Raw genomic sequence first — 19746 nt, forward strand, 5'->3', positions numbered from 1 at the left:
GATTAACTTCAGTGAGTTGAAAGATTATATGGTTCTCGTTTTGGAATCAAAGATAGGGAGATAAAACACTAAGGAGCAATTGAAGACTTTCAAAAAGGAAATGGTTCAGGTATAAAGTGGTCACATTCTCATGAGGGAGAAAAGGAGGGCAGGAAACGTTAGAGTGCCCTGGATGATGAAAAATATAGAGGTTAAAATGAAATGGAAAAAGTAGGCTAATGATAAATGTCTTTTATAATCATATAAATAGTAAATTAGTAGTCAAAGGAAGTAAGGGCTAATTACCAAATTAGATCTTACGGAGACAGTGGGCACAACTAAAATGCGAAATGAAGACTTTGCAACTGCCTTCACTATATAAGAGGATGCTGCCAATGTCACATTAAGGGGGGAGCTGGTAGAGAAATGGGATAGGATAAAAGCAGATAAAGAGAAGGTGCTTTAAAGATTGACAGCCCTCAAAATGTAAAAGTCACTTGGTCAGGGTGAAATGCACCTTAAGTTGCTGAGGGAAGCAAGGATGGAGATAGTTACAGGTTCTAATCACAATCTTTCAATCCTCCTTAGATATGGGGGTGGTATCAGAGGGCTGGAGGATTCCAAAAGTTATATGATATTTAGTCTGAGGCAAAATTAATTATCACTGGGAAAAACATAGGTTAATAATTGGCAGCCAACACTGATTTGTTAAAGGAAAATCATGCTTGGCTTTCTTTATTACCAGGTAAATAAGGAGAAACTGTTTCTATTGCAGAAGGGCAGTACCAGGGAACACAGATTTAAGGTAATTTGCAAAAGAACCAGAAGCAAGAAAAGGAGAACTTCTTTTCACAACCATTTGTCATGACCTGACCAGATTCGTCACAGATAAGGTCATTTCTGATCACATCCTTGTATCACTCTCCATCCTCATCCCCCTTCCACACTTTGACCCAACCTCCTTCTGCATCAGTCCTTGGAATAAACTAACCCCGATTCACTTACAATTGCACTTTCAGAACCCCAACTGCCTAGCCTTTGTCCCTCGATTCACTATAACATTTCTACATTTACTGAGTTGCTTAACCGTACCTTCACCTTCCCCTGTGATGTCCCAGTCCCCAAGAAAACCATGAGACTCTCTCAGCCTGGCCGTTCCCCCTTGCACTGCCCTCATCTTAAGTTCAAGGATAGACTTGAAAGGATAGGGCAAACAATTGGTTTGGCCAGCCAGGCCGCCAGATTTGGCTGGACCACATAAAGCACTATCAGTTCCTGTGCTCATCTGTTAAACCATTCTCTATTCCAGGATCATCCAGGAATGCAAGGGTAGCCCCTGGCTTCTTTTCTCTACTGTAAACTGTCTTCTTTAACCCCCCTCCCTGTCTCTTCTACCCTCATCTCCAACAATAAGTGCAAGGAGCTCATGGGTTTCTTTGTCCCTAAGATCAAGACTAAGATCAATTGATGTTTTATTCTAAAAAAAACAGAAAATTTTGGAAAAACTTAGCAGGTCTGGCAGCATCTGTGGATAGTGAAACAGAGTTATCGTTTCGAAACCAAATAACTCTTCTTCAGATGTTTTATTTTGTAAGGTAAAGGTAGGGGAGTAGGATTAATTGGAGAGCAGGCAAGTTAAGCCAAATAGCATCTTTCAGTGCTGTACTTATCATTCTATGATTCTATGGTGAACTGTCCCAGTGCATGCGTCACTCAATATCTTACATATTCGATTTAGTAATGATGCACGCAATGGTGGGCAGAGTCTGTATTCTGGCAGCTTCACATTTTGAATTGAGAGAACTGGCTGGAGTGCTTAATTGAAGTCTAATGAAAGTATCATTGCAGCTCCTAATTTAAGACAATCTCACACTAATTGGCCTTGCCTCTAAGTTACCAAATGTGCTTCAACTGCTGACTCCATTAGAACTATTCACCCCTATAAAATAAGTGATGCTCGGATTCAATATTCTAGTCTTTGGATGTTTCCTTCTTAAAGGTATATTTCGCCACAAGGTCTAAAGTTGGAATTTTCATTGGCTTTTAGTCACCTTTATTTAAATTACTTTCTCTAGGATTTTAGCATTCTTTTTGCATCACAAATGTCTTGTTTCCACAACAGTTTTGCTGACAATAGTAGCAAAAAATGCTTAGTGTAGGAATTACTTTGGGTTAGGTACAACATTATCTTCTAGTTTTGGGAACACAAGAGACTTTTGTGGAGGAAAGAAATAGACCCCACTTGCCTTCACCGACTACAGCCCACACATACTTCAACTGCATATGTAAGAAGAGACCTGCCTTTGCCATCTACCCTTAATGGCGGGATAGCCACTAAGTTGGAGGTCTTGTGGTGCAGTGGGTAGTGCCCCTGCTTCTGAGCCAGAAGCTCTGGGTTCAGGTCCCATTCCAGGACTCAATGGCCAAAGAAGGTGCATTCATAACGCAGCCATGAAGGTTGACTATAAACTTGAAATTCCTTCCAACATGCAAAAGTGGCAGGTGGTAAGAGCGGGAGAGATTCCTGGTCAACCAGGTGATGGAAAGAAAATTGGACCCTTTACCATTCTATCCATAGCTCTGGACTACTACACGCATGTAAAAGTGCATGTTGCCACGGTAACTCGGGGCAGAATTTTCTGTTCGATGTGCGGGGGGTGTGCATCCCGACGTCACTGCGTGTCATTCCGATCTTCCTGTTGGTGGGTGCACACTGCAGTCGGCTGCGTGCCCATCAAACTGTCAAAGGCCTGTTAAGGCCATTAATTAACTAATTTATCAAATTGACAGGGCTGCCCGTCCAACCTTAATGTTGGCGGGGGGCAAGCGAAGAGCCCAGGCGGCCTTCACATTATTCATGAAACCTCATCCAAGGGTGGGATGAGGTTTCATGAAGGGTTTATTAAAGTAATACTTTTTTAACACTGAATTTAATCTCCCTGAGGCAGCTTTGTGCCTCAGGGAGATTTCTGCGCTCTTTCGCGCGAAAGAACGCAGGCTCCGACTCTCTCTGCTCCCCTTGCCCACACAGGTATCGCTGAGTGCTACTGGGCGTGCAACACACTGAGTGGGCCTTAACTGGCCTGCCCACGTAAAATGGCGGCGCGCAGCCGAACGCGGGCAGCGATCGTTTCTGTGCCTGCCCATGTCCACTCCCAACCAGCCCGCCCGATGGGAAGAAAATTCTCTCCCTGGACTCCTTTGGAGGCCAGTTGGCTGGATGACTGGATGACTGGTGTGGGTCAGATTGGTGCTAACAGCATGGGGTTTAATCATTGGGCAGAATTTTACTGCCCCGTTTCGGTGGGGATGGGGCTGTAAAATGCGGTGAGCCGTTAAAAACCCCATTGACTTCAGCGTGAATGTAAAATCCCGCTGCTGTAAAATTCTGCCCAATGTTTCAGCTCGGGTGCTTTCTAGACCTGCCTCTTTGTCCAGCCCATGGTGGATATTGCAGTGCTCCTTTTGGGCAGAGAATTTAAGAAGTCACTAAGTTACATCACTTCCTCAAAGCCTAATACAATGGCATCATACAGTGGACCTAAGATCTCTGTTACAACTCTGCCATGAATATGCATCATCCTGACCCCATGTGTGGTTCATCTCATACGAAGTCTTGGGACTAAAGTGAAACAAATTGAAAGAGAAACCTTGTGCAATCAATTTGCTTGATGTTAATGATGTTAATTTTCTTTTCACTGTGTTTTCCCTTCATGACATTATCTTCTCCTATCTAATATAATGCTTCTATATCAGTGAAAAGAACCCATATGGCAGCAACCAGCTACATTATGATACATGACATGAGTGAAATTCGTTTGAGGCAGGAAATCTGCCAATATAATTGCTGTATGATTTAGAAAGAGGTGGCTGTGACAGTCAATGGAAGACAAAGCCATTCCCTGCAACCTAGACAGAGGCATAATAGCATGACACAAGATGGTAAAATTAAGTGACCAGTCAGCTGTAAGGGACTAAGACATTGCACCATATATTTTTACAAAATATATAGAGATGCCTTCATGGCTATTTCTAAAAAATTTTTAAAAACTGAACAAAGGCCCTTAAAATGGTTATATTGATGTCTGTCTTGACCCCCAAAGAAAAGGAGCTGCCTGGCAGTTTCGGAGAAACTCACACATCATTATCTTTGGGGAGTCTCTAATGACCCCCTGTGGACTGCACAGGCCAAATTCAAAGAGAGCTATACAATAGCCACCTGCATTTCATAACACAAGTTGGCCAACAGGAGGCTGTTCATCTGCTAAGACAAAGGCCCTGCAACCTTCCTTTCAATTATTAATGGCTGAGACATTTAATAATCTCGGTGACCCAGAGGAGAGATACACATCCTTTGTCAAAGACAGCGTGGAGAGGTGTGTCATGTGAAATGGGCCTGTGGATTGTGGAACAAGTAATGTTACCTTGCTGAACTATATAGGTCAGTCTGCTGTTTACCAACTGATTGGCAGCCTCCCAGAAAAGGAGCTCTGTCAAGGTTGTACACCTGGCCCCATCTACGCTGCTTCTGCTGGAACTTCTGTACCATTGCCTACAAGACTGATTCATCTCAGTGTGCCTATCTCATCTTGAGAAGTCAACACCACCGGAAAAGTGAATTCCATAACATTGTTTTAGCCCACCGGCCTCTGTGAAGGAATACCTCATTGGACTTTGATTCTGGACACTGGGACTCACATGAACCAATAATTATTTTCTTTATGGTCCCTGTACTGTAAACCTTTTTTTTCTCTATCCCTCTCTTTATTGTCTGAGTGTAGAGGCGACGGTGCAACCCTCCTCCTGCATTTTGAGTATGTGCGAATAAGCTAACCCTTTGAGTTCATCCTATCTCAAGTTTGCTGCATGGTTATTATCAGGAAATTGGATCGCCCCAAACCTGAGGGTTTGGGAAAAAAACATTGTTATAAAGAGGGAAACAAATCAAAACACCTTTCTGTGTATGCATGGGCAGTAAAAGGAGAGATTAGTGCTGTTTAAATTAACCTCCCTCCCATCCGGAGCTCAAATCCGGGATCACCCATTTGAATTTGACCAGAATCCAAGTTAAGACGTGAGCCAAATCTGATATAAAACAGCCAACAGCAAACCAAAAGGAAAGACCCAATGGCTGGAATGAATTTTAAAACGCAAGTTGCTTACCAGAGCAAATACCTTTTCCCTAACACTAAGAAAATGGCAACTTTTAATGCCAAGATGTGGGTCAAGTAAGGAGATTGAATGATGAAACATTAGCACCCCTTAGAACAGAGCAACTGAAAGCGGTAGGTCGGGAGGTACAGTTAAAATTACTCAGTAAAGTGAAAGAGAAGCAAACTCATCCAATTGTTGGTAGAACATTTGGATCTCACATATCCGACAGAGCAGGTAGAGGAAGAGCCCAATCATGACCCTGAATGCCCTTCCCTAGCCAAATTCGAGCTGGAAAAGCTTAGAATACAGGTAGAATTTAAGGAGAGGGCAGGAGAGGCTCAGGAGAGGGAAATGGAAAGGGAAAGAAAATTCCTGCTCCAAAATTTGGAAGTGGAGCTAATAGCTCGAAGGGAAAGAGAGAGCAGACAGCTGGAAGCTGTAAGGGAAAATCTCTCTCTACCCAGTAGCACTCCCTATCTCCCTAACCCAGAACCGCTCTCTGAGGCCCTCAAGCATGTTAGATTCATTCCCAAATTCAAATGAAGTGATGTGGAGTCATTTTTTGCCACTTTTGAGAAAGTAACAGGACAGCTACCATGGCCATCAGATATCTGGACTTTTAAATTCATGGGCAGCTGTCAGGGAGAGCGCAAGAGGTCTACTCCATGCTGACTCCTGATGTGCCCATGAATTATGAGCAGACCAAGGCTGTCATCCTAAGTGCCTATGAGTTAGTCCTAGAGGCATACCACCAGCAATCCTGGAACACTCTTAAGAAACCCACACAAACCTACCTTGAGTTCAAACGGCTGAAGCAAATCGCGTTTGACTGATGGGTAAGGCATTTAGGAGTCCCACGCACCTATGAGGGATTGCGGGCGTTGGTATTCTTGGAGGAATTCGAGAATTGCTTACCCTGCAACATGCAGATGCACTTAGAGGAGCGGAGAACCCTCACAGCCAGGGATGCAGCAGTCACAGCAGACAGCTAGGATCTCACCCATAGGCCTGGAAACTCAGGCCGACCCCTTCCAAATCATTCCCACGGGCATTGGAAAGATAAGCAAGGTGACCTAGATAGGAAAGGCCCCCCCCACCCAGAAAAGAAAACAAAAAGGAGATGCGAGAAGCCTCCCTGCAGCCTGAAAGAAGATCACTCGGAAACCAGTGTGTTCCCGTTGTAATAAAATAGGCCATTCCAGGAGTGCTGGAGATTGCGAGGAAAGCTTCCAGGTCTAATAGGGCTCCACATGAGTCATCCCCAGAAGGACACCCCAATGGGTAGTGCAGCAGAGTGAGCAGAAACTCACTACAGAAACCTACCCCCTGGAGGGCATGGCACCCCGTGTGTCTGAGGCAGGCAAACTCCCAGAGAGCTTCTGGAGTTTTGCCCCTTCAGGAACAACGTCACCCCATCCATCCCAAAATGTGAGCAAGTCCGTTGTTCTGCTCCGGGACATAGGGGCCACTCAATCCTTAATGTTGGAGGAAAAGCTAAACCTAACCCCTGAATCCTCCCTGAAGGCCAAAGCTCTGACCAGTGGAATGGGAGGAGAATCTGTGTTTACCCCTCCTCCATAGGGCCCACCTAGAGTGTGACCTAGTCTCAGGCCCTGTCATGGTAGGAATTGTCTCTGATCAGTAGCAGCAGCAAGAATCGATTTCCTCCTTGGAAACAATCTGGCTGGCAGCAAAGTATTAGCCAGCAAAAGAAAGGACACCAACATCAGACAGTGAAATCTGCAGGACTGCAGAAGGATGGGGAATATTTGGAGGCCCCAAAGCGTGAAAGAAAACCTATAATCATAGAGCACGATCTGTTTGAATGTAACCAGGCCAAATTCAGGCCAGTAAAATCACGAGGGGTCCAGGAAGGGCCAATAGAATTTAAAACAGACTCTCAGAATATTCAAGAATTAAACAGGGATGAGAGAAGTCCCAGAGCAGGGAAAGAGATAGTGAGGTTGATGCCTCACTTAGTTAAAAAGCCAGAGGGAGGTACAGTGAGAGCTGACCATCCACCAGAGGGCAGTAGTGCTCTAAAAGTCATGGAGCCTATCACCCAACCGACCAGCAGAGAGATTCCAACCAGACTGGATCCCATACCTACTCACCTTTGTGCAGAATCGCAAGGCAAACTGACAGGGTTCTTTACAGCATTTGGAATGATCATTAACAACTCACCAGGATACAGCACAGTAGCCGTATCCAGTGTGGGTGCAGGAGGGGCCCCTTGCAGAAGGCAGACTTTCTATTATCCAGGCTCAGAAAAGCTGACCCAAGTTCAGGAGCAGATTGTCCACCCGTAGCCATGCCAACCCATAGCACCTAGCAACAGTAACTGGAGCGCCCCAGTGGTACTAGCGCCTGAGCCGGACACTAAACCGGAATTCCCAAAAGAGGCCAAAGCCCCATTAAAATACCCCAGTCTCCTGGCAATCAGCCTAACCACAGTCCCTGGTTTGAATAGCTGAACCCACAGGTCACTAAGGTAGACAGGGATGAGCTAAGCTGGACCACAGCTACTTAGCTCTATGATCAAAGGATCAGGCCATCACAGAGCGAGATACCCGGCATTCCCTGCAGATGGCCCCAAGCAGCTGGTGGATTACTCACCCGCTGTGCGTTGACCATCCTGCAAAACCCCCAGGCCCTTTGAAGGACGCTTAATCGGAAGTTGAACAGGCAGAGTTCTGAAACCTTAAGATAAATGCAAAATAATGCGGAAGCTGGAAATCTGAAATAAAAACAGAAAATGCTGGAAAAACTCAGCAAGTCTGACAGCATCTGTGGAGAGAGAAACAGAGTTATTGTTGCGAGTCCATATGACTCTTCTTCGCTGTTTCTGAAGAAGAGTCATACGGACTCGAAACGCTAACTCTGTTTCTCTCTCCACAGATGCTGTCAGACTTGCTGAGTTTTTCCAGCATTTTCTGTTTTTATTTTAGAGTTCTGAAACCAATGGCTTTGCTTCTATCTGATCCCCAACATAGAAAAATTCAGAACTCCAACCCCTAACAAGACTGCCCATAAAGACAGAATTGAATCTTCCCAGGTGACCTAATCATTCCACATCCTAGGGCATGACAATGTCCTGATGATGCACTAAATCAGATTTAATCCTAAAAAGAAAATGCAGCAGGGAGCTGCCATTGCCCCTGTAAGCTGTGTGAATGAGAGAATGAATGCTTACTTCTTCATTCCTGTTCTCCCTTCATAAGACCATATTAAAAAAAAATGAAGCAGAATTCAATTTCTCCAAGGCTAAAAGAACTGTGAGAGACTAAGACTACACACTGTATATTTTCTAATTTTTAAAAAAAAACTGAACTAAGATCCTTGAAATGGCTGAAACTATGTCTGTCTGTGACCCCCCAAACAAAAGAAGCTTCCTGGCAGTAATGGGGAAACTTGCACATCATTATCTCTGAGGAACCACTAACGGCCCTCTGTGGACTGCACAGGCCAAATTCAATGAAAGCTATACAAAGGCCATCTGCACTTCATAACCCAGGCTGGCCAATAGGAGGCTGCTCATCGGCTAAGACAAAAGGCCCCACAACCTTCCTTTCAATCCTTAATGGTTGAGGCATTTAACATTATTAGGGACCCAGATAAGGGATACACTTCTTTTGTCAAAGACAGTGTGGAGAGGTGTGAGTCATGTGAAATGGGTCTTAGGCTTGTGGAACAAGTAATATTGCTTTGCTGATCTGCAGTGTTCAGTCTGCTGTTTACCATCTGATTGGCAACTTCATAGAAAAGGAGCTCTGCCAGAAGACTTGATCCAGCTCACACTGTTTCTGCTGGAACTTATGTACCACCGTCTACAAGACTGATTCATCTCTGTATGCCTATCTCATTGTGTGGGCTCAACACCACTGGAAAAATGAATTTCATAAGATCAGTTTTCAGCCCACTGACATCTGTGAAGAAAAACCTAATTGGACTTTGATTCTGGACTCTGGAACTCACGTGAACCAATATTTATTTTCTCTGTGGACTCTGTACTATAAATCCTACTTCTTTCTATCCCTTTCTTTACTGTCTGGCTCTGGAGGCAACATTGTGACCCTCCTTCCACATTTTGGCGATGTGCAAATAAACTAACCCTTTAAGTTCATCCTATCTCGGGTTTGCTGTGGGGTTATTAATAGATGCTTGGATCACACCAAAACCAAGGGGTTGGGAAAGAGAGAAACAAATCAAAATATCTTTCTGTTTATGGATGGGTGATGAGAGGAGAAATTAGTGCTGTTTAAATTAACTCCCCTTCCATCTGTAACACAGCTAGTGCTATGATTACTAGGTGAGACACTCAGAGAGCAACCATCATGTTTTGCCGTCAGTGTTTAGGCACTATAGGATTTCACAAAGCGTAATGCTTCCTGTATCATGTGTGACTCACACATGGATCCCTCCATAAAAATTACTCTCACACCTTGTTATATATGTTTATCTTCTGAGTGTCCAAACACTGTGCAGGGCTTTTATTAATTTCTTTCTGCGCTTTAAATGCTAGCAGTTTGTTAAAAAATAGCTTCTTACGTTTCACATTCATGTTTTCTTCTTGCATAAGGTAGCAGCAATTCTATAGCATGGCATAGTCCAGGTAGAGAACCTCCAGACATCCAGCCATTAGTGGATTGTGAGAAAGAAGCAATGGAAATGCTGGACAGTAACTCATCTCAAGCTGTGAGAGAAATTGGAGGGTTCATGCCCACATCCAGTTCGTGGTGACAAAACAGGTCAGTAGACTTCTTCCAACGGGGGTGCTGAAGGTCTATCTGTGATTTATCTAAGCATCTGAATCTTCCTTTAAGCATGCCTATTGATAGCTTTAATATAATCTGTGTTTTTAAGTGAGAATCATTGCATCTCTTTTCTGCTGCACTGATGGTCCTGCATGGTGGTGCCCAGAAGGGTAAGGGTCACGTTTGTCTCTATGGAGCCACGCTAGCACTTTTCCTTCATTTTTAGATCAAGCAGGGATCCTCAGCTTCCAGGAGATAAAATCATCATGATGACTGCCTGCAGACCTTTCACTGATATGAAAGAATCTATGCCTGTAATAACATATCAGTACAACATTCAAGAAATGAAATCCCTTTCTGTTAATTAATTGTTAAAGAATTTTAAGTCTCTGCATGTAAAGTCACATCTGTGCCGTAAGTTACCCCAAGGTCCCTGGGAAATCCTACAATTCTGTAGAAATAGATAGTATATTCATTAATGTACATCTGACCAATTCGGCAGCCATGGCAAACAGTGCATTTGTGAAATACTTTATGCTGATATTGAATACAAATTGCCTGATGTGACAGACATCAACAATGGCACCTTGGAATTTGTAAAATAAATTGATTGGTGTTGTGACCTTCTTGGCAACCATAAGCACAGTCTTAATTCCAGATCTATTCTACAGTTTAAGTTGAAATAATAAGCAGAGATTCTCCTAGGCAGCTGGATAGAACTGTTGCCTTTTAAGACACAACACAACACAGAGATTTATGATGGCGTTTATAGTGTTATGGCAGTGTGTTGATGCCCAATATTAAATTTCAATTTCATCCGCTGGACTCATATATGGAACATTAAAAAAGGCAGTTCCAACTGAATGAACAAAAAAAATATAGATTTCCTATTTCTTTTATCAATGGAACTGTGAAAATTAGTCAAGCATTTTCACAGAGCAGTAAAATTAAACATTTAATTTGTTTTTTTCTCCTCTAGGCCTTACTTGAACATGCTCAACTGATACAAGTGCTTGTCGATGGCAAGGTAACAGGGCATTTGTGTTAATGGAGGCATTCAGCCAAAATAGTGTGGATTGTTCAATAAAGCGTAGGTTTTATTCTACCACACTTTAAATGAACAGGTGCTGAAACAAGGTGATGGTCAGGTACTGAGATGCGAATGACAGTGAAGAGTATGGATTAGACTTTCAGGAGTTCGAAAATGATACAAATACAGACAGATGTCCTATTTTTGTAAGACTTCTACCATCCAGTGAATTTTTGAAAATATAAGAAGCTGTTGTTTAAATGGTGGATTGTTTCATTTTTAAAATGTTGAAAATACACATTTTACAAAATGTTGGCAGAAAAAGCCTGCAAATTTACTGCAATTCAATATAAGAGGCAAAATACTGTCATCAGTAACATTATTAAATCCATAGACACATATTCCCTTAGTCGTGAAATCCGTTTCATCATCACAGGTATTGCTTGAATGCAAAAACGAAGAGAAAACAGTGATTATGTCAACATTCCAGGAAACAATCAAACACCCTCACATAACTCAAGGTTATAAGTCTAAGGCTATATAGAAGATGGAGTATAGCTTGTTAAAATAAAGAGAAATGAAAATAGCAGAGTGAAAATATCAACAATGCTATTATGTTAACTTCTGCTGTTACAAATGCTTGTGCTAATGTGATGTGATATTGAGCCACAAATATGAGAAACATCCTGGGTTCAATCCCTGGTCTTTTTTTTTTCATTCATTCACAGGATATGGGCTTCATTGGCTGGGTCAGCATTTATTGCCCATCCCTAGTTGCCCTTGAGAAGGTGGTGGTGAGCTGCCTTCTTGAACCACTGCAGTCCATGTGGTGTAGGTACACACACAGTGCTGTTAGGGAGGGAGTTCCAGGATTTTGACCCAGCGGCAGTGAAGGAACGGCGATATATTTCCAAGTCAGGATGATGAGTGACTTGGAGGGGAACTTTGAAGTAATGGTGTTCCCATCTTTCTGCTGCTCTTGTACTTCTAGATGATAGCGGTCATAAGTTTGGAAGGTGGTTTAAGGAGCTTTGGTGAGTTCCTGCAGTGCATCTAGTACATGGTACACACTGCTGCTAATGTACGTCAGTGTTGGAATGAGTCAATGTTTGTGGGTGTGGTGCCAATCAAGCCGGCTGCTTTGTCCTGGATGGTGTCAAGCTTCTTGAATGTTGTTAGAACTGCACTCATCCAGGCAAGTGGAGAGTGTTCCATCACACTCCTGACTAATGCCTTGTAGATGATGGACAGGTTTTGGGGAGTCAGGAGGTGGGTTACTCATCGCAGGATTCCTAGACTCTGACCTGCTCTTGTAGCCACAGTATTTATATGGTTAGTCCAGATCAGTTTCTGGTCAATGGTAACCCCCAGGATGTTGATAGTGGGGGATTCAGTGATGGTAATGCCATTGAACTTCAAGGGGCAATGGTAGATTCTCTCTTGTTGGAGATGGTCATTGCCTGGCACTTGTGTGGTGCTAATGTTACTTGCCACTTGTCAGTCCAAGCCTGGATATTGCCCAGGTCTTGCTGCATTTGGACATAGACTGCTTCAGTATCTGAGGAGTCGCAAATGGTGCTGAACATTGTCAAATTATCAGTGAACATCTCCACTTCTGACCTTATGATGAGAGGAAGGTCATTGATGAAGCAGCTGAAGATGGTTGGGCCAAGGACACTACCCTGAGGAACTCCTGCAGTGATGTCCTGGAGCTGAGATGACTGACCTCCAACAACCACAACCACCTTCCTTTGTGCTCGGTATGACTCCAACCAGAGGAGAGTTTTCTCTTTGATTCCCATTGACCCCAGTTTTGCTCGGGCTCCTTGATGCCACACTCGGTCAAATGCAGCCTTGATGTCAAGGGCAGTCACTCTCACCTCACTTCGGGAGTTCAGTTTTTTGACCATGTTTGCTGTAACGAGGTCAGGAACTGAGTGGCCCTGAGCGGAACACAAACTGAGCATCAGTGAGCAGGTTATTGCTAAGCAAGTGCCACTTGGTAGCACAGTTGATGACCCCTTCCATTACTGATGATGGAGGGTAGACTGATGGGGCGATAATTGGCCTGGTTGAATTTGTCCTGCTTTTTGTATACAGGACATCCTTGGGCAATTTTCCACAAAGCCGGGTAGATGCCAGTGTTGTAGCTATACTGGAACAGCTTGGCTAGGGGCACGGCAAGTTCTGGACCATAGGTTTTCAGTACTATTGCCGGAATTTTGTCAGGGCCCATAGCCTTTGCAGTATCCAGTGCCTTCAGCCATTTTTTGATATCACATGGTGTGAATTGAATTGGCTGAAGACAGGCATCACTGATGCTGGGGACCTCCGGAGGAGGCCGAGGTGGATCATCCACTTGGCACTTCTGGATGAAGATTGTTGCAAATACTTTAGCCTTATCTTTTGCACTGATGTGCTGGGCTTCCCCATCATTGAGGGTGGGGATATTGTGGATCCTCCTCCTCCAGTGAGTTGTTTCATTGCCCATGACCATTCATGACTGGATATGGCAGGACTGCAGAGCTTAGATCTGATCCGTTGGTTGTGCGATCGCTTAGCTCTGTCTATCACTTGCTGCTTATTTGTCTGGCACAGAAGTAGTCCTGTGTTATAGCTTCACCAGGTTGACACCTCATTTTTAGGTATGCCTGGTGCTGCTCTTGGCATGCCCTCCTGTGTGCTTCATTGAACCAGGGTTGATCCCCTGGCTTGATGGTAATGGTAGAGTGGGGGATATGCCGGACCATGAGGCTACAGATTATGTTTGAGTACAATTCTGCTGCTGCTAATGATGCCTCATAGCTCTGCAGTCTTGAGTTGCTAGGTCTGTTCGAAATCTATCCCATTTAGTGTGGTGGGAGCACCAGACAACACAGTGGAGGGGATCCTCAATGTTAAGACAGGACTTTGCCTCAACAACGACTGTGCAGTGGTCACTCTTACTGATACTGTCATGGACAGATGCATCTGTGGCAGGCAGGTTAGTGAGGATGAGGACAAGTATGTTTGTCCCTCTTGTTGGTTCCCTCACCATCTGCCACAGGCCCAGTCTAGCAGTTATATCCTTCAGGACTCAGCCAGCTTGGTCAGTAGTGGTGCTACCGAGCTATTCTTGGGCTAGGATTTTTTGCCTTTGTCGTGTGGGCTCAGCGGGGGCGAGCGGGAGAGGCCACAAAAGCGACCACCGCCCGCAATCAGGCCGCAACTGCGATTTGATGCTGATGGGCCAGTTAAGGCCCACCCAGCATGAAATGCGCTCTGCAGCGCTCAGGACTGCCTGGGAACGGGGGGGGGAGGGGTGGGGGGGATGGTAGGGGGACAAGCATGCAATTTCACGCATGCGCACGATTGCGCGCAATGAAAGCTCCCTGAAGCACAGAGCTGCCTCAGGGCATGTCCCCTCGTGTGACTCTATCACATGAGCAGGGACATGTTATGAATGAAATGTTAAAATTTTCATTTCATTTCTAATTGCTGTTGGAAACCTCATCCCGCCCCGTGGGTAAGGTTTTCCTAAAAAAAAATCCCTTTGGTCTCTTCACCTGCCTGCCAACCCGCCGGCCAAAATATCGTCCGAGTGCACGCTGATGTCTGGACGCTCCCCCAACGCTATCACGCATCATTTTACGCTCATTCGTGTCAGGCGTGCGCCCGCCCGATGAGCGAAAATTCTGACCTTGGTGATGGGCATTGAAGTCCCCCATCCAGAGTACATTCTGCACACTCGCCACCCTCACTGCTTCCTCCAAGTGGTGTTCAACATGGAGGAGCACTGATTCATCAGCTGAAGGAGGGCAGTATGTGGTAATCAGCATGAGGTTTCCTTGCCCATGTTTGACCTGATGCTGGAGCCAATGTTGAGGACTCCCAGGGCAACTCCACCCAGGACTATACCACTGTGCTGCCATCTCTGCTGGACCTGTCCTGCCGCTGGGACAGAACATATCCAGGGATGGTGATGGTGGAGTCTGGGACATTACCTATAATATATGATTCCGTGAGGATGACTAGTCTGTGAGACAGCTCTCCCAGTTTTGGCACTAGCCCCCAGATGTTAGTAAGGAGGACTTTGCAGTGTCGACAGGGCTGAGTTTGCTGCTGTCGTTTCAAGTGCCGAGGTCAACACTGGATAGTCCGTCCGGCTTCATTCCTTTTTTCAGACTTTGTAGCGGTTTGATACAACTGAGTGGCTTGCTAGACCGTTTCAGAGGGCATTTAATAATCAACCACATTGCTGTGGGTGTGGAGTCACATGTAGGCCAGACCAGGTAAGGATGGCAGTTTTCCTTCCCCAAAGGGCATTAGTGAATATAAAATTACCATTAGGTCCATTATTTCATGGTTTTGCTTCAACAACGTTTTGACATCTGCAGAAGGACTCTACAGTACGCACCACCCAAGGTTTCACAGATATTTGTGGTCTGTTGCGCACTGCACCATAAGGCCATGGAACACAGTGAAGCCTTGTGTCAGGATGAAGCAACACTCCTGCTCAGAGGATGAATGGGTGAGCCTCAGGAAGAGGATATGAATGGATGAGCCTCTAATGGATGCCAGGGCCATGGAGAGATATGCCAGGGATACAAGGGACAATTTCATATATACGAGATTCACCCGAGGTTGAGGAACCTACATGGCCATTGTCCCACCACCGGGGCAGGTTTGGCTGTTTTTCTGTCATGAATTTTGTAAAACACCTTGCCATCTTTGTGCTTTCATGGGCAGCATTTTCCCCCCACCGTCAGTGGGGTTGTGCGGGAGCGGGTGTGAGCGGGCGGGTTCCCGATTGCCGCCATTTTACATGGGCAGGCCAATTAAGGTGCTACCTCAGGGAGATCAGTGTTACTTTTAAAAAAATAATAAAGGATGAGAAAAATTTTATCAACATGTCCCCTCATGTGACACTGTCACATGGGCTGGGACATGTCAATGACTTTTATTAAAAATGTAACACAAATTTTAAATCCCTCATGAAACCTCATCCCGCCTGTGGATGAGGTTTCATGTTTTTTCTGAAGGCCGCCTGGGCTCCCGGCCTGCCCGCCAGCCTTAAGGTTGGACGGGCAGGTCCATTAATCATTTTAATTCCTTTTTTAATGGCCTTAATAGGCCGTTGACAGGTCGGCGGGTACGTAGCCAGGTCGGCTGCGCACCCACCAAACTGAAAATCCAAACGGCGCGGGGTGACATCGGGACAAACACCCGTCATCACCCTGCATCATTTTATGCATCGGACAGTGGGACCCGCCCCCATTTGCTGACCAGAAAATGCTGCCCCATAACTTCTTGAGTTTTCTTCTCCTACCATTACGTCTTTGTGCGAATCCAATGTCAGCAGTTGAGGTGTTGAGTGTGATGCACCATTGCCTGCGATGACTTTGACCTGCATCCTCTGGTAGTCTGGGATCTTAAGGGCTCTGTCTTATTGGGGGTGTACTGCACACAAGTACTGGGGCAAGCTCCTCAGCTACGCCTGCTGGAGGCAATGGGGTCAATAGCGGAGGGGAAGACCTGGGGGTGTCCTGAGAGGAAGCCCCATGAGCAACTGGCATGTGCACCTCCTCCATCTGGATGCACAATGGCATCTCCCTGTCTCCCTGAGGAAAAGGAGCATTTGGAGGGAGGTCAAGGTGTCTCACCACCGCCTCTTGCCTAGCCACCAGTTGTATGAGACAACAGCTAAAGTGACAGAGTGCAGGTCCGAGTGCATATGGATCAATTGTTCGACCTGGTTCTCCATGGTGGTCACTAACCTCTCCATGGAGGAAGCCATGTGCTTACATGCCTGAGACACGATAGAGGCCAGGACATGCATGGACTCCTCAATACCCCACGCAAAGCTGCACATATCCACTGGCATCGTTCCCATGGCCAGAATGTTACACTCCCCCCCACCCCCTCCCGGTGGGTTCTGAGGCCAGGGTGGGGTGTGCGTGAATTGAGTCGGCAGGAATTCCCTCCGGGTTCCCGGGTTCCCGCCCGCCCCGATCTCGCAGCAATTTTATGCTGGGGCAGGTCAGTGTCTCGGATGGGAAGCCCACTGTTCCCCTAGTCGAGGTCCTTACGTGGCCAATTACTGGCTACTTAAGATCCATTTCCCACCCAGCCTCAGTTTATAGGCTGATGGGTGGATGAAAACTCAGGGGGGAATCCCGAAAATAAAGAAAGTTCGATCTCAGGCGGGAAGGTGGTCGGTGGGGGGGTGGGGGGCCTCCATCAGAAGCCCCTTTCTGACCACGGGCGCCCTCCCCTTAAGGCCTGGTGTCCTCTGGACCTCCCTCCCCCCCACCGGCCTATCCCCTGAGACCCAATCGTGCCCCTCGCGAAACCCCAGGCCTTCCCTACCCTCCCCGACATTCATCTTTTTCTTCAGTTCCCAGGACTTAGTTCCAGGCAGCTCCCTGCAGTGTCTCTTCCGGCCACTGCAGCACTGTTTCTGGAGGAACGGAGAGCTACTGGCCAATCTGATTAGCCAGCAGCTCTCCAAGGCAAGACTTCCTCCTAAGTGAGGGGCGGTAGGCCCACCTTATGCCGATCAATGCTTCTTAGAGCGTAAAATAGCAGCAGGGCTGGACCGAGCCCCCGCCATTCTAAAAATCCAGCCCCATATGTTCCCCTAATCTCTGTTATATTTCCAGCTCACTCAAGCTAAGCCATCACAAGATTTGGCTTCAAGTACCACATGGTCCTGAGGCTGATCACACATTCACCTGCCTAACCTAGCTGCATGATTGTATAAATACATAGTCTGATGCCCATGCCACCATACCAATTACTCCACTGGATCGAAGGAGGTCATTGATTCTTTTCTGGCACTGAACCCATGAGCTTGGGTTGCTAACGTCCCGCTGTAATCTCGGTCAGGCAGGAGGGTCTCCTGTCGCCGTTGTTTGGGAAGAGCACTTCCTGCTGCCCCCTGACAGCCAGAAGGAGAACCTGCAGGGAGGCGTCACTGAACCGTGGGGCTGGTCTATGTCTTTGCTCTGACATCTAGAATCATACTTGTAAAGTGTTTGGATTTGACAGGGATTGGGGAGTCCCAGGACAATAGATTTTAATGACGGGGGAGTGATGGGGGATAAATTTGAGGGAGGCTGAGGGGTTATGAAGAGTTGCAAAAACAAAATGACCAAGCTGCTGAATGAACAGAGATGGACCTGAAACCTATGGTGTTGATGCAGAACCTACCTGCTTGTCCAGGCGGCTCTTTTATAGCCCGTCCAGACCTGCGGGACAGTCACCTGATGGTGGGATCTTCAATGGAAACCCACCCCGCCATACATTTACGCATGTTTCATGTGGCCCTTTAAATTTTCATATAAGTTGTGCAGATGTTGGTTCTCAACACCAAAGCACAAGTGCCGCCCACTTCCGTTTCTGCTGTCAGGAAAGCAGCGCCACTGATTAAATGTCGCCTGTTAACTCTGCTTCTGCCTCCACAGATGTTGCCAGACCTGCTGAGTTTTTCCAGCGCTTCCTGTTTTTATTTCAGATTTCCAACATCTGGAACATTTTGCTTCTATTTAGCTCTGCACACTCCCTGTTTAAAACCTTATACATTTAATAGACCAGGAGCAACTTTATGTCACCGAGCATAGGGCTGATGGATGAGCGGGGCTTGGTGTGATATATGATGCGGGCAGCAGAGATTTGGAAAAGCTTACAGTTATGGAGGGTGGAATGTGAGAGGCTGTCCGAGAAGCCATTGGAAAACATAATTATAGTTTTAAAGGTAGCATAGATGAGGGTTTCAGCGGAGGATGAGCAGGAAAGGGCAATTGGGAATTGGGTGATCAGGATAGCATGAGGAAAGTACAGTGAGATTGAGTAACTCATGGATTTAATGTGAACCCAGAAGGAGCCTTCTTCCACCTCTCAGTTCCACAATCAGGGAAGCATGTTTTAAAGTTTACCTTAGGTGACCCTTTAAGGGCACCGGTTAGGCTGCAAGCACACCTGGTTTCCCGCATGAAGTTGGTCCAGTGCCATCTGCGTTCAGGGCAACTCAATTTTGTACTGGCATCCTCAAACAGGCACTAGGCCCCTTATTTGCATATGAAAAGACCCTAAGGTGTAGGGTCTTAAACATGTTTTTATTGATGGGATCAATAAGGCAGAAAACGCACTTTCAGCTTGCCATATTGCGGACTTAGGCCCTATTTACAACCTGATAAATTATGCGCAGCACCATCAAATTTCTCGGCTTTTCCTCATTATCTTAAAATGATAAAGGCCTTCATTAAAATAAAAGACAGGGGGAAACCATACAAACCAGTTAAGTTTCTGTAAGCCAATACTAAGACAGTAATTTCTAGGCAATGATAATTAAACCATATTGTGCAACTTACTATTGATGTTTTGTGCCTAGGTAGTGCATTCGTTTCCAAATTACCCCATGGTTGTACTTACATACAGATTGTGATGGTTTTCCAAAAGCATGGCAAGAGAGAAAAGAGCAATATTGTTAGGATTTACTGGTGACATTTCACAGGAGGGAACTTCACATCTCACTTGCCTTAATTAATGAAAAAGAACTAAAATTACTGTTCAGAAAATCATAGGAAAGTAGTATGAATCAATCAAATGAATACTTATGTTCATCTGGAGAACTGAATTCCTTTAGGCTATAGGAGAAAATGGACTGGCAGTACAATAGATGTATAAGTGTATACGCCATGACACTCAAATTGCATCATAAAATGCTTTCGATTATTTGTTTCGGAAACATGTTGGACAGTACAACAAAAGTGATAGTTTAGAGGCATGATCTTCGGGTGATATCATCAGACTCCAGCTTTCCTGACGTGAATGTATTCTAATAAAAAT

This window comes from Cetorhinus maximus, chromosome 5 (genome assembly GCF_964194155.1).
Source record: "Cetorhinus maximus chromosome 5, sCetMax3.hap1.1, whole genome shotgun sequence".
Classification (NCBI taxonomy): Eukaryota; Metazoa; Chordata; class Chondrichthyes; order Lamniformes; family Cetorhinidae; genus Cetorhinus; species Cetorhinus maximus.